This window comes from Excalfactoria chinensis, chromosome 8 (assembly GCF_039878825.1).
Source record: "Excalfactoria chinensis isolate bCotChi1 chromosome 8, bCotChi1.hap2, whole genome shotgun sequence".
Classification (NCBI taxonomy): domain Eukaryota; kingdom Metazoa; phylum Chordata; class Aves; order Galliformes; family Phasianidae; genus Excalfactoria; species Excalfactoria chinensis.
Window position 1 is genome coordinate 6,733,692 of NC_092832.1, and position 14,738 is coordinate 6,748,429.

Here is a 14,738-nt window from a genome sequence, read left to right on the forward strand (position 1 = left end):
ATAAACACGGTGTTAAGATGGACTTCCCACTGCCCCTGAATATTGCCATTTACTTATCACTGCTCCTCTGGGAAAACACATTCTCTTCCCCACCAAGTAACCCCAAAATCAAAGCCAGTCGTAAGAATGGCAGGCAGAGCTATGTGCAGCTGCAAAAATGACCTTAACAGCTCAGTGAGATAAGTGAGAGGAACTGGAAGGGGAATGGGAAGAGGGAAGGGTTTCAAACCACTTTCTGAAAAGGCGTATCTGAAGGGAAAATACGGTCTTTAAAAAATTAAAATAAAATAAAATAATTAAAAAATCAACTTTTCCTTAAGTTTCCTTTCTTTCCTTATCTTCCTAAAATACATATATACAATTTGTTCCCGGAAATGTCTGAAATGCCTTTTGATAGCTTTTAAATAAACACCAAAACCTCCTTCAAAGAGCTGCAAATCATGACAGAGGGATGCATTTCTGGACTATTGTATAAATGTAATCAAAGGTCAGGAATCACTCTCAATAATTAAAGTGCATTATTGTGCTTTTTGCACCTTTGGTTTGCTATCGCATAACTAAATAAGGCTTGAGCAAAGCTCTCGGGCTTCCACAGTGATCTTTCCCTCTAATACTAACAGACCTCAGCTGCCTTTCTCAGCTAGGAGCTAATGCTTCTGGATCCATGTTGCCATTTCTGTTTCATTTGTCAGCAAAGCCTTATTTACTTGCTTCCTGTTATTAATTATGGGAAATGGGATCTCTTCAAGCTGTAGGAGAGGCTCTTTTAACTGCTGTCTAGACTTTTCAAGACAAAATATTGATGAGCCCTTTAATGTCTGTGCAGAGACACAAGCTGAGCGAAAAAAAACAACGTTGCCTCTAACAGCTTAAGACTCCTTATCACACATTCACACAAAAAAATCCTTTAAGTCACTTGGGCTCACATTCTCATTGTTAGTCACTGAAGTAAGGTTTTCTTTCATAGTCGGATACTTGCTTCATCTGTCACACTGATTAATTAACAGCTCACAGTATGAGTCCTGAGCTTAAATAGCCTACTGGAATGAGAAGAGATCAACATTTATATTCCGTAAAAATCTCAGGAGAAAAAAAAACCCTAAATATCCAGGAACCTATTTTCCAATAATAAAAAGAAAAAACAATCAACTAATTTCTTGTTTGGTGATGTTACACACCATGATGAAGGTGCATGAGCTATGAAGGAAAACTGCAGTGGAGGATTGGGACAAAAGTTAGAGAAAAATTATTTTTAAAAATGCTACCGGTTGGAAAGAACCTGGTCTTGAACAGCACTGAAATCATTTTCTTCACCACAAAGAAAGCCAGTTTATCAGCACAGTGAACAAGCCTGTAAGCACAGTAACACTGCCTGTACACATACATAGGGAGAAGGCATGCAATTCGGCAGAAAGAATAGTGTCTAGATCTTTAATCCTACAGCTGTATTAAGCTGAAACATTTGCTGTTTCTCCCCTCACGCACACCTTCCTCAAACCGTTATGGTCTGACAATTATTTCAAGAGTTTAACTTTCAACAACTACAAGCTGTCCCCCTTTTCTAAGCCCCTTCAGTACTGCTGAGTGGACAAAAAATTACAGATGCAAGAAAAGCTGACAAATGACTGCAAGGCCCCTCCTCTCCAGTGCCTCGACAGCCGAAGCTCCTGCCAAAACATGCCTGAAAGCCAGCGAGGAGACAAAGACACAAAGATTCCATTTTCTTGGGTAAAGGAGTTTTCACGTAGAACTACCAGAGAGAAGAATACGAATAGACGCACATTGGCACACGTATCATTCCAAAAACAATGCAGGAATGTGTGTTTCGAGAAAAAAAATGAACTAGAATTCATTATTCAGTAAGCTGAAATGCTGTTTAAGACACAGCTCTTTTTTAAGCTGCAGAATGCCACGAGGGGAGGGAGAGGGGAAGCTTCCATAAAGCTGAAAAATCATTTTCAGTTGTGGAGGACTTTTCAGTTTAACAAGATCCAAGCTAAGACGTCACTGCAGTTCCTCTAAATCATCTCTTGATAAAGCTGTAGTACACATGCAACCAAAATAAAGTAAACTCAGCTTTTTTAGCTCAAATCTGTTTGGATGTGTTTACTATTAAAAGATTCTTCCCCCCAGGGTGTCATTAATAAAGTTGCAATGAGTTTAAAGTCCTGGCACCTAAGCACTTCCAAGTTTGCAGGCTTTTAATCATAACTTTACTACTTCTGGCTTGTTCTGCTATCGTGACTGGCACTCATCACTGAGCTGGAACTGCTTCTGTGAGCAGAGATCAGCAGCAATGGGAACAGAGACAAGCTGAGCAGAGAGAAAACGAAAGAACGTGACTTCTCTCTGAAACGAGTCAGGAAGTTGGGAAAGAGTGCAACTGAGGGTGGGAAAACTTCAAGTAGAACTACTCAACTTTCTCGTTAATTTAAAAATGAAAAGGATGTTTATAGTAATTGCATGTAAGATTAAATCTATCAATTATTTCAAGTGTGGTCCCAATACATTAAGATTCAGCAGCAAAACCAGCTCCTATTAAAGATAATATGAACTCCCACCAGACTGGTAATTTACAAAGTGGAGGTGTAAAATGGAGGCTTCATCACTAGTAAGGTTTACAGAATGCACACAGATCTGATAATTACTGTTCATCAACATGTAGCGTGCCTACAAATCTCTGCTTAAAGCAGCCCTTCTTTTATGTGAGGTTTCTTCTACATAGATGGTATCAGAGGCACCCGAATTGAACTAAGGTCTTCCATCAGAAACGTTTATGCAGTATAAACAAAAACCAAACCATTACGTAATGCAAAGTCTAAAACTGTGATTAATATCTTGGATTGACAGGTTTGCCAGAATACAACTGCTGCAACTCCTTTACCAGATGTGCTGTGCAGCTGTGCTGCCCCAGGCCACAGGCTGGTCCTGCTACTGCATCCAGGTCATTGCAGAAAGCCCTGTAGGCAGCAAGTCCAGCTCTCTTCCCTCTGCTTACCCTCACTTCCCCTTCCTTCAGCCCAATCTTAGGCAGTGCTGCTTCTTCCGATCACCCAGGCCACAGAGATGTGGCACAGTTGTCACTTAGCACAAGGGCTGCCCCACAGACTTTGCTGTTCCCTTCTGTTCACTCCTGAAGACTGCTCTGCTGATAGGCTTTATGAAAGAAAGGGCTGATAATCTTCACACTGCATAATCAAATCAACCAAAGGTATCAGTGCTGATCATTATAATCATACATGGTTTCAAGTAAATCAGGAGTAATAAGAAAAACAGCCCTTTTCTCCTTATTCCAACTGAGGTGAATAGTGAACACAAGAAAACATTGAGCATGACATGTTCTATTATAAATTTTCTACTTTTTTTTTTTTTTTTATTATTAAACTCCTTCACATTCCTTTGCTGATCCCACTATCTTTCCACTTACTAAGTCCATTTTTTTTTGTTTGTTTGTTTTTTTTAAGTCTCCCTAGCTAGACAACACCTCCATGCTTTTGTTCTTTCTTCACAGTTTACCATCCAGCCATCACTGATCTCTTCATTCCATGTTCCTACAAAATTTACTCATCTGCTCAGACAAAATGCCAGCATCTCTACCCTCTGTCCCTTAGGTCTCCATCCTCCACCAGATCCAGCACCTTTCTGCTTCTCATCCATGTTATCCAATTTTCCCTGTCAAGAAATCCACTCTTGTGGCTAGCAGCATTTATTTCCATGCTTGCCTCTTCAAACAGGTACCTTCTTCTTCAACTCAAGAGAAGAGGCTTAGAAATAGCTATCACGACCCTTAGCATCCTTCTAAATCCACTCAAATCTCCATCAAAGCCAGCAAATTTGAGCCTGCTATAAGTCAGGGAGCTGGCAAACTGAAACCAGTGCCCAGCAGGCTGCCTTGATCCTTTCCTGTATCCGTAACACAGATACTAGCTACGACAAGTGTTTGGGTAGGGGTAGTTACTGTATTTTGTGTTTACATAGTATCTAGTACAAAGGGATCCTAGTGCTGATACACTGCAGAGATGTGAAAGCCTTTAGTGATTATGTGTCCAGGCAATAGGGTTTGAAAAAGGAGACTGTGCTTTGGTGGTTTTTGTACAACGTACAATATACCTCCAGCATAAAATTGATTATCATAACAGGCATTCTGTAATTAAAGCACACCCTCAGAAATGATGTGACTTTTTTTGTTGTTTCTGCCACCCCCATGTTCCACAAATGTCAGATTTTTGAACTCTCCAAATAGTTTTCAACTTCGCATGTTTCTGAACTGATTTTAACACAGATGACGTAGCTTCACTCAAGATGGACCTGAAATTCTCAGAACATCTTCCATGTAACTGCATGAAGGTTTAATACTACAAACAAGTCTTCATCAGCATATGATGTATAATTATAGTATTTTCAGACTATAAACTCTTCAAAAATGGGATCCTTAGACCATTGAGAAGTATAGATTTGGAATTATTTCCTTTTCAGTTTAATACACGATACTTCATACTAGAGTCATTTACGTCAGTCCAATTTAATAAGCAAGCGGCTGTAACAAAACCTTGAATATTTGTTCCTTAAACTTTGCATTTTGAAAACATGCCAAATGCCAAGAAATGGAAGGCTTTGAGAATCCCATCATCCGATTCACAGCATTTGAAGGACAGGGGGAAATTAATTACATTACAGGCTGAGGATGTAACAAAATTTAGAGCTACTGAAAAATAAGTTTTTTGCAGGTTTCATCAGACTTGGTGCTTAGTAGCAGAAAAGGTCAGACTATTACCTAGACCTGTTTTTCTGAGTATTTAAGTAGGATTTACTTATTTAAGATAGGAAATGAAACATAAGCTCTGTTATGGCAGAAGAACTACAAACACAGGTTTATGATTTGAGTTTTCAAAGAATTGTCTTATTAACACCTGCCGCACTGAAAAACATCCTACACCTCATTTTCTGTTTGTTTTTGTCTTTGTGAATAATCTTGCAAAAACAGCATGAAGCAAAATATCACAGAGCTACTTATTTGTGATATTAAAATCATTAAAAGTATAGGATCCACACAAATATTTTTTTCAGTTGAATAATCTGAATAATCTCTTTCCACTCAGAGCAAAAACATGTAGCACAACATACTTCATTTCTCAAAAAAACGAAATAATTCATATACTAACCCCGCCACATCTCTACAGCAGAGCTTGGTATTTTTCCTTGGGTAATGTAAAGAACAACTATCAGCCAATCTATTGAGCGTGTTCTGAGCTGTCACTCTAAATCTTTCCTTTCTCTGTTTTCTAGATAAATCATCAGTGATCTACAGACAAGCAAACGAAGTGAGCTGAGGGCAATTTAACTACCGCCTTCTGTGTCAGTTCCCCAGAAGTCAATGAGGCATACTGTCGGGTCTCTAAGGTACATCCCAGAGATTATTCAGTCATGCTGTACAATTAGCAAATGATTAGAACAAGCTGTTTTCCTCAATTATATTAAGATACTTGCAGCAGTGAGAGCTATTACACTTTATGGTAGACAATACCTTCCAGAATGATGTGCACTAGCACTTCATAGTGATTTGTCAACTCAATCAATTGACCGGGCAGCACAGTGGTCTCAGGTACAAAGAAGAGACTATTATGAAACTCCACCCACTGCACTTGAGTAAATCCAGTAATAACATCTGAGCTACTAAATTCACACAAGTATTCAAACACTGGTTTTCGTCATGGGCATTTTAGGTATTTCAAGACACACCAATAAGCTTTTTGCAAAAAGAAATCAAAATAGCACAGAGTCTGTATTAATCAGATGGTTTCAAGTGTTTAAACTTGAAATGATGTCTTCTAGTAGGCCATGTGAAAATCTCAATTATAGAAATGATTATTCCAGGTATTACGTGCTATTTTATGTTCCCAGCAGGATGTTTTTCATCTCGTCAGGAGTTTCCAAGGCTGTTTAGTGTTTCTATATATGCAAAACACACTTAAGGGCCCCCAAAAGATCTGCTAATTAAAAAAGCCTAGTAAAGTGGTCAGACAGACTGGAACTCAAGCATTATAGGTAAGAGGGAAGAAATGAAGGCTTAGAAGCTATAATTTCTCTTTCTGTGGTAGCAGCAAAAGCAGCTGTTATGGACTGAGCAAATTAAAGATGTGGCTGACAAAGCCAACAGTCTGGAAACAAGATGTTGCAAAAACATAACAGCAAGTCACATGCACCCCACTTTTAAAAAGCCAAAAGTGCTGACCATTTCTTTTTCTCCCTCCCTCCCTGTTATCCTCGTCAGTCACAAATATCCTCCAGTTGGTATCCTTCCAACCCCTGCTCAACAGCTCTAATTTTCCACCCCCGTCTTGGGGAGTTAATAATTCCTGGGCCTTTGGACAAGTGCTCCATCATAGTGGGAGTTGTCAGCAAACAAGAAAGGACACTTCTAAAGGAAGAACAGGTGAAATAACAAGAGATACCGTCGTTCTGTGCATTTATTTTTGCATGAGTTGTTCATCAAAAATGAAAAGAATTCTTCTAGTACTTTACAGTATTTATCATTCTTACAGGACAGTTTCATCTGCTCAGTAAAATCAGTGTCTAGAAATAGAAAGTTCTCAAATTCATAATCAAAAAAATTACCTCCAGTTTCTAGTCTGTTTACCCTCATTCTTTTTATAACTGATTGTGCTTTGAACTAATGTGGATCTATGCTGTGGTGCTGTGAACCACAATTTACTCTCCATTTATATTAGCATAAATCTGTGTACTATTTCAGAGCTCAGATTTTAGATAATGAACGAATATCCTGTCATCCATTACCTCTATGTCTGTTTGGACTCAAAGTAAACTCATCGATTCTGATTTGTGGTTGATACATTTAAATGCTGCCATTTCAACACTTGTCTAACAACATACTTCATTTTGCTGAATTGAAGCATTGCACTGGATTTGAGGCATACTGACAACTTATGCAAGCAAATTAGATGCCCCATTTCTTATTAGAAATGAGACAAATTTAACCTTCAAAGGTGGCATGGGGCCTTCTCCTGATGTCTTCTAATGAAAACAAATAGATTGTCATTTAGCTATTCCATACAAGTGAAAGAATATGAGAGAACAGCAAAACACTTCTGAAGGTTAAACATCATATTCAGTACGGTTTTGTTTTTGTTCCCTCCCTATTGCGAGAGTGGGTATCAGAGGAGGTGCTTTGCATCTCCTCCCACACCATTTCCCTGCTTCATAAGCAGAAACCAGCTGTTAGTTTTTTCAAGTCTAGCGGTTAGTTGACATTTACCATTAGTTGATACTTCTCATCCTATCACAGCAAGGAAAAGAGCTAAAAATTTACTTTCAAGAGTGAAGATTAAATCTTTTCTGATGCTCCTGCAGTGGAGGGGCCTGCCACCAAGGTTTTGTTGAGTAAGGAGGACCAAAAAGATGAAGAACTGCACTAAAGCAGACAATTGGTTTTACTGTTACTATTCTGTCTGCTGGACACCACTTCATTGCAGCTCCTGATCAGCAGCACTGATATAATTTCCTTCTCAGCCCCAGTCACTGAAGAATGTAGTGTAGAACACCGATTACATTTCTGACTTGACAAACTTGGCAGTATTATATAGCAAATGCAATAAAAAACAAAAACTCCAGTGTGTACACCCATTATTCAGCAACTGATGTTAAAGGCGGCAGAAATGAAGAAAAGCTCACAGAAATGAGGAACACCTTGCAGAAAACACAACATTTCCAGAGCAAGGAAAACATTAAACCCAGCTAAAACCTATGCTGATAAAGGCATCACATCCTGCAAGCAACTGCACTGCAGCCTTTCTGTCCAACTTAATTGTAAAATAGACATACATACTGATCTAAGCTTTGCATTTCTGAAATTTGTCACAAAAAAAGCTCAGTTATGAATTTTAAATACACAAAGTTCATATACCAACATATAGATACAATACAGCAGAGTCACAACTGCTATTTCAAGAGCATGCATCCTAAAATTATCTTCAGGCAAATAGATATTTTGAATTTACACTGAAAACACAGAGTTGGCTCTTATTAAAGGCAAGTTCATACACAAAAGAACCAGGAAACCAGAGGGCATCTCATGAAGAAAATCAGGAATTTGAAACAAGTGACCTGTAGCCATTAACAGCCTACTAAAACCTTCAGTGGGAAATTAACCTCAGAAGTTAGTCAGCCAGCAATACTGTGTTTATTTAATGGTCTTTTACAGAGCAGAAATCCAGAGTATGTAGCCTTTTATCTGCTGATATTTACTAACGGAGCTTTAAAGAGGTAATATTAACAGGACTGCTGTAGATACGAGAAGGAACTTGGAACGTGCAATTACTGGATGGCTCCGAACTTTATCTGATCTACTTCGGAGCCACAGAAGAAAACCATCCCAGACAGCTCAGTACAGAGAGTGTCAGAAAATAACATGTGGGTTTTTTTCTAGGTCTAGGTCAGGACATTTGAAAACATGCATGACTAAGTATGATTTCTTCCCCTACATCAAAGCTCTCAGGGTTGAACGTCATGTAGCTAGTTATAAAGCTCATACTGGCTCAACATCTGCAGAACTCAGCAGTGCAGCTGTTCACTGCACATGTTAAACAAGCAAAACTAAAAACTACAAAAACCAGCCAAACTAAAATCAAGGACCTGAAATGAAGAATTTCATATAGGCAACTGGAATAGAATGGGAAAATAACCTTTTCTCCAAGTCAGCAAGCTGAAAGCATTAAGAGAAAAGTAGTTAGCCTCAAACCACACACAAGAGGTCTTGGAACATTACTTCCTTTTATTGTGTATTGCACTTAAGGGGCACTAAATTTGTCTAAACAGAATCCAAATCACTCTTTCAACTCCAGCCAACAAACATCTGAATGCCACAACAGCCTTTCAAGAGAAAGTTTTAGCGCTGTGAGGTGTTTAAAAGAAAACTGAAATGTTTCAAAGAGATCAAATATCCACCGGTGCTACCTCCTTGCTCCCAGCTCCTTGTTCCCTCAAATTGAAAATGGAAAGCATCTTTTCTGGAAAGTAGGCAGAACTATTTTTAAAAATAAAGGAACTGAGGAAAAGATAAGAAAAGCCCCAAACTTTTAATACTGTGGAAACCCATCTGGATTGACAGCTATATCTGTTTCTTTTTTGCAACGAAGTAATTCAGAAGTGCATATGCAGAAATACGCAGAAGTGCATATTTCAGTAATAAATACTGAGTCAAAAAGCATTAATTACTAAAAATGAAGTACATCTTACAGGAATGTGATCAAACTGTCACCTCTGTTTCCTCAGTGATGTAAGTAAGCTTTAAAAGAAATCCAGTGTGCGATAAAGTACATTAAAAAAAAGAAAAAAATCAATATCTTAGTATGCATACTAAATCTTTTGAAAGATTTTACTGACTGCATTTAGAATTTGTACATCAAAAGAGACGCCGTAATAGCCTACAACAAAACCAAGGTTTTACAAGTTTTTGTATGAACTGAAGGGAGGGATTCAGACAGATTGATTTTTCTTCCATAAAGAGCCACTTTAGCTTTATTAACAGAATTCTCTCATTGGAGTGAGGTTTTTGTTGTTTTTCTTTTGTTTGTTTTGTTTTTGCTTTTTTCAGCAGCACTCAAACGAGAAGATTAATTCTAGCTTTCTATGCACAAAAAGGGCAAAACATCAGGTACGTGTATGGCTGCACAGACAGCAAAATGCTTCTGTGCAAAGCTCAGGGGATTAGATGCAAGAATTTTCCATTGCTCTGGCCACAATTAGCATCTTTCTGTCCATACATGTACAGTTGTGACACTTAATTGCAGAGAATAATTGCTACATCTTTACTATAGTCTATTTCTTTGCTAGACAGCATAAACAAGGGATCTCTGTGTTACTGTATTTCAGAGAGAGAAAGAGAGAGAGAGGTTTCAGCAAGTTTTTATTGTGTGTCATAAAGAGAGGTATGACCACATTATTTTTATTTGCCTTCGGGGAAGGAGTTCATAGCAAATGAAAGAGGAGGAGAAGTCTTAGGCAGCAGTTGTTTTTCCTTTTTCTTGCAGATAGATAGTAGTTTGATAGTTAAGACTTTCACAGAGTATTGAAAACCTGGGTTTCCAGGCCTTTCTCCAAAACTAACAGGACTCGGACATTCCAGAGGTGCACCAAAAACACCAAGCGATCAACCATTCTGGGGCAGCAAGGGGTCTTTTTTTCCTCACGCAAAAGGCCTTCCCAGAAAAATGTCCATTAGAAAAGGTTACTTCAAGACATCTTAGGTTTTCCCCACAGGAGGAAAAATAGATTAACTTTTCAGCCAGTTAGTTGCAGTTTTGTTTATGCCTGTAAACAAGAAGGAGAAACCTCTAGCTTAATAAGGAAAGAAAAATACCCTAACATTCTCTCTACAAAGTTTTAGTAATACCTTTAATCATGTTACAAGCTTAATGCATTACATGAATTTGTTCAATTAACACAGTTGGACTTTAAGATCAAACAGAAGAAAGAAGACTGTGATCCAACAGCAGTGTGTTATAAAAATACTGTTTAAGACGTGCCAAGTATGATTTTTTATGCTTGAACCCCAACAAGAGGCTTTGCCCCTGAGATGGTTGGTGTTTTGTCTTCCTTTTTGTTTTGTTTTTAAGTGGTAACATATCAGTCCTACTGCTTTGTTAAATGCGCTCTAGTTTCTTCTTATTTCTGTGCATAATAGTTCTTAAGCCACATTCTCTTGTGATGGTAATAGTTGAGAACAAACTATTTTACAGAAGATCACAAGCATCAGAAGATCGCTGTGTGGCTGAAATACACACTGTGCAGGCCTATCACAGAGGTAGCATATAAAATAGCACACAAAACACTGCAATGTTTAGTATTCTTTCTGTTCTGAAGGGAGCTCATGTCAGAAAGTGTAAACTAACTCACTTTCTTTGCTGTTGAATGACTTCTAGCACGCTTCATTTTAATGCAGTTTAGATTTTAAAGTTTCAGAAAGACAGCTGCAGCTATCTAAGTGCCATGGAAAATGCAGCTGTTCCACACACTGTGGGACAAAGGCAATGAGTTAGAGAGACTCCTATACCTTCCCTTCCTAACACAGACAACTGAACTCCATTATAATTGGTGCAGTATGAAAAAACTAGAAGAGGGCTAATTGAGTTTAAAAGCTATACAGTTGCAGCCTCATTTAGGAAACACCTCCAGGCTTTCTCAAACATTTAGTAATAAAACTAGATCACAAATCAAAGCGAATATTCAACTCTACATACTCATAAGGCATTAAAAAAAATCTTTTCTCTGTATCATTAAGCCCACACCATCTTCTCCAACAAAGTGCTTCTAGGAATTTGAGAATCATCTCCTTTTCTTCTGTCCTGCAGGGTGAGCTGTATACTGTTGACAGCAACCACAAATGTATGTTGCAATAATTCATCATCATTTGACATCAGGGCCCTATTTCACTACGTATCATTTATGTAACTATGCACGCGCACACACACACGCACACACAATATATGTGATTTTCAGAGTAGGTAAGTTATGAAGATTAGAAGAAATGGCCACAGATAACTTGGGAACAGAAAAATGGTCCCTTGATTCCCAAAGGGATTGAAGCCTAAACCACATTTCCTGTAATACACGGTGATTCCTGTATACTGGAAGATCACGCAGAGCTGACATGACATAGGGAGGAATTCATAAGACTGAATTTCAAAGGCTGAGTTTGGTGAGAATAAGTATGCAGCTGTTTCATCCTCCTGCTTTTATTTAAGCTAGCAAGGCTAAAAACATTAGGGTTTTGTTTACACTGGACAGTTCTGATAGAGGAAGAGGTAGATGGAAATGCCACTAGCCCAGCTAGTCTAAAACTTTCTTTGCTACATATTTTTAAAACAACACAGACATGTGCAACTCCTATAGAAAGGTAATCCTTCCATTCACCTTTAAAGACAAAGTAAAGAGTAGATCTAAGGTTGGTATTATCAGCATGCAACTCCAACCTTTAAACTAGGCCCTTCAGGTGCTAATGGAGCATGAACCACAATGCAAGCTATAAATTTATTTATCAGGTAATGAATTTGTTAGATTTCCTGTGATCATTAGTTATACTAAATTCAAGTTTTATTAAGCTTTTACTGCTCTGTAAGAATAACCCCATGGAACAGGAGGAGAAATACCAGCGCTAAACATCTAAAAATGCTTCTGCAGGTGTTCTTTAATTCTCCTCCATATACATGCTGAAATCTTGACTTTAGTTAAAGAAACAAAATTGATGAATAGAAGGTTTTGACTGTTAGTTCTGTTACCTTATATGTTTATTTAGGTACTAAATTCATCCTTAATTTGGGATTCAAGATGTCATTATTATATCCTCAAGCCTAAGTGCCAAATGATTTCCTTGCTGTCCAACAGCTACAGCACCACACAGCAGAACAGGAATTTGTGAAATTCAGTGTTCATGACGGCAGCTGGGACTGCACTGCTACCTCAAGAGGGGAACTGCGCTCTCCTCAGAGTTTTAACTGTTTAAAGAACATACTCAGTTGTTACGTTTCTGCTAAAAGCTCTATGTTGGTTTCCTGAAGAAACCTGAGTTCACAACACTTATTAGAAAAAGGTCGTATCATGTGATTGCATGACACGAAGATGTTGTGTACGGTCATTCTGAATTTTAAACTCAGTTGAGCATGGAGAACAGTTTCAGTTCAGAAGTCGCTCAGAAGTTCCCTCTTAAATAGGAAATTAGTGCTATACATAAAGCATTTATTTTTTACCACACCTTTTACTTAAGCAGAGATTTTTCATTAACTCATACTCTGATCTTGAAGTTTGCAAAAACGTTAGCCATTACTTCTCTCAAGTTGTCTTTTGCATTCATATTATTCTTTAGAGGGGTTTTGCAGCAATAATTGTAAGAAAACCTGTTCATTCCCGTTTGACTGAATTGTGTTGTATGACAGGGAAGTGACTACTTGCAACCTTGATCCATACCAGCTAAGTACAGTCAGGCAACATTAAGTTCTTGCCATAATGGTTCTCATGCCCTCCCCAGCTTTTTCCAAAACCCATGCATACCATTAGACACATTTCACTTTTCTGTACAGTTAAGTCACAGGATTGTGGCTTAATAAAAATTTCATTACCATTCGTCTCTGCTGATTCCAGTAGGAATCCTGTCTATAAGCACCAGATAGTATTTTAATACTATCCATTTTTTTCTGACCAAAATGCGAGCACATCTTCCTAGCACTTCTAAATGCTCTCAACTAAATTGTTACTTAATCCTCCAGATTTTTAGTTTCCCGTATTTACTATTCCACCTTATAGAAAATGTTTTTTTCCTGTTGAGTATGCTGTTACAGTAGCTTTCAGAGTACAGTTGTACAGTACATTCAATATTGCCTTTAAAGGCCATAAATTTTCCATTTGGAGTCTCTGAAGTACTATCAGTAAAAGATAATGCCACGGTTAAGAGATCAGTACCAGTCCAGTATTTTTTTTATGATCCTGATAATGTAAATGAGGTTGAGAGAAATTAGTTTCTGTGCTGTTCCAAAGCTGATAGTTTCACATCTGTTAACATGGGCAAGGATGTGACAGTTTCTGAAATACTTTAACATTTTCATTTCAAAGTTTGCTCACTTCTTAAAATCATCACACAATTCTGCTCAGTCCACCCAATCATTATGAAGGCCATTAAGATCAAGTATATGGACGAAGTTGATGCAAATATGCTGCAATTTTTTCTTCACCATTTACTCTAAGTTTTCCCCCCAGAACAAGTAGGAACTTTAATAGGTGACAATCACATCCATGATATAAACACACCAGGTTTTTATCTCCATGTCTCCACACCTCACAAGTACCAGCACTTTGGTTTGTGAGAAACCGTCACAATAATCCTAAGCTTCTTCACGCTCTTATTATTCTTACAGACAATTCCAGTAGACTGAAGGAGATTTCAGCAGAGGTATTTAATTTCTAGGTAAATCCTAGTTTTCTGTGGCTTTCAGAAATGAAGGGAAGTCCCAGCCTACTCACCAAACTGTTATCAATACGGGTGCTAAGAAACCACCATTTTTCAAAAATCACAAGCAGAAGTACTTCAGTACTCTGTCACTTCCAACAATATTTTCAGCATTTCACAAATACTGCATGTCAGCATGAGATAACGTGATAAACCACGACCTCCGTGCACAGAGACACAAATCTGCAAATACAGTGTGAGAAGTTCATGAAGTCAAACCTCTCATTATTGGAAGTGCTTGATTTGTCAGTAGTGGGTACACACTAGGCTGCTTTAATGACTGTTAATAGACATAATGATGAAATGCAATCACGTTCATCAGTAAGGTATTACATCAGTAGTTTAGGTAGGAACTAAAAGTTTAAGAAATCTTATTTTACTGTTTGAGTTATTGTTTCCATTGTGCTATTAAACAAACAAACAAAAAAAGAACAAAAAGGAGACCTAAGTACATTGGCAGGATAATGAAAGACAGTAAATATAAGAAGAGGAATTTGCACTACAGATGAGGTAATCCTAGATATGTATATTAAGTGGAAGAAAAGCTCCTTGAGAGTAGCCCTGCTGAGAAGGACCTTAAGGGTTCTGGTTGATGAAGACACGAACCAGCAGTGTGCACTTGCAGCACAGAATACTATCAGAAGAGGGGTGGCCAGCAGGGCAAGGAATGTGATTGTCCCCATCTGTTCTGCCTTCATGATGTCCCATGTGGCATCTTCAACAC

The 14,738-nt window shown here is 38.1% G+C and overlaps 2 long non-coding RNA genes across 3 annotated transcripts in view; one reads left to right on the forward strand and one right to left on the reverse strand.

Annotated features, from left to right (window-relative positions):
• The window catches only part of LOC140255635 (uncharacterized), a 61,908-nt gene that overhangs the window by 25,137 nt on the left and 22,033 nt on the right, over positions 1-14,738 (forward strand). For both annotated transcript variants that reach the window (XR_011904511.1, XR_011904510.1), the window contains exon 2: positions 5,287-5,400. This is a non-coding gene — a long non-coding RNA (uncharacterized lncRNA). The remainder of the gene's footprint in view (positions 1-5,286; positions 5,401-14,738) is intronic.
• LOC140255636 (uncharacterized) overlaps positions 9,983-14,738 on the reverse strand; it is a 45,296-nt gene continuing 40,540 nt past the window's right edge. The window contains exon 3 of the long non-coding RNA XR_011904512.1: positions 9,983-10,326. This is a non-coding gene — a long non-coding RNA (uncharacterized lncRNA). The remainder of the gene's footprint in view (positions 10,327-14,738) is intronic.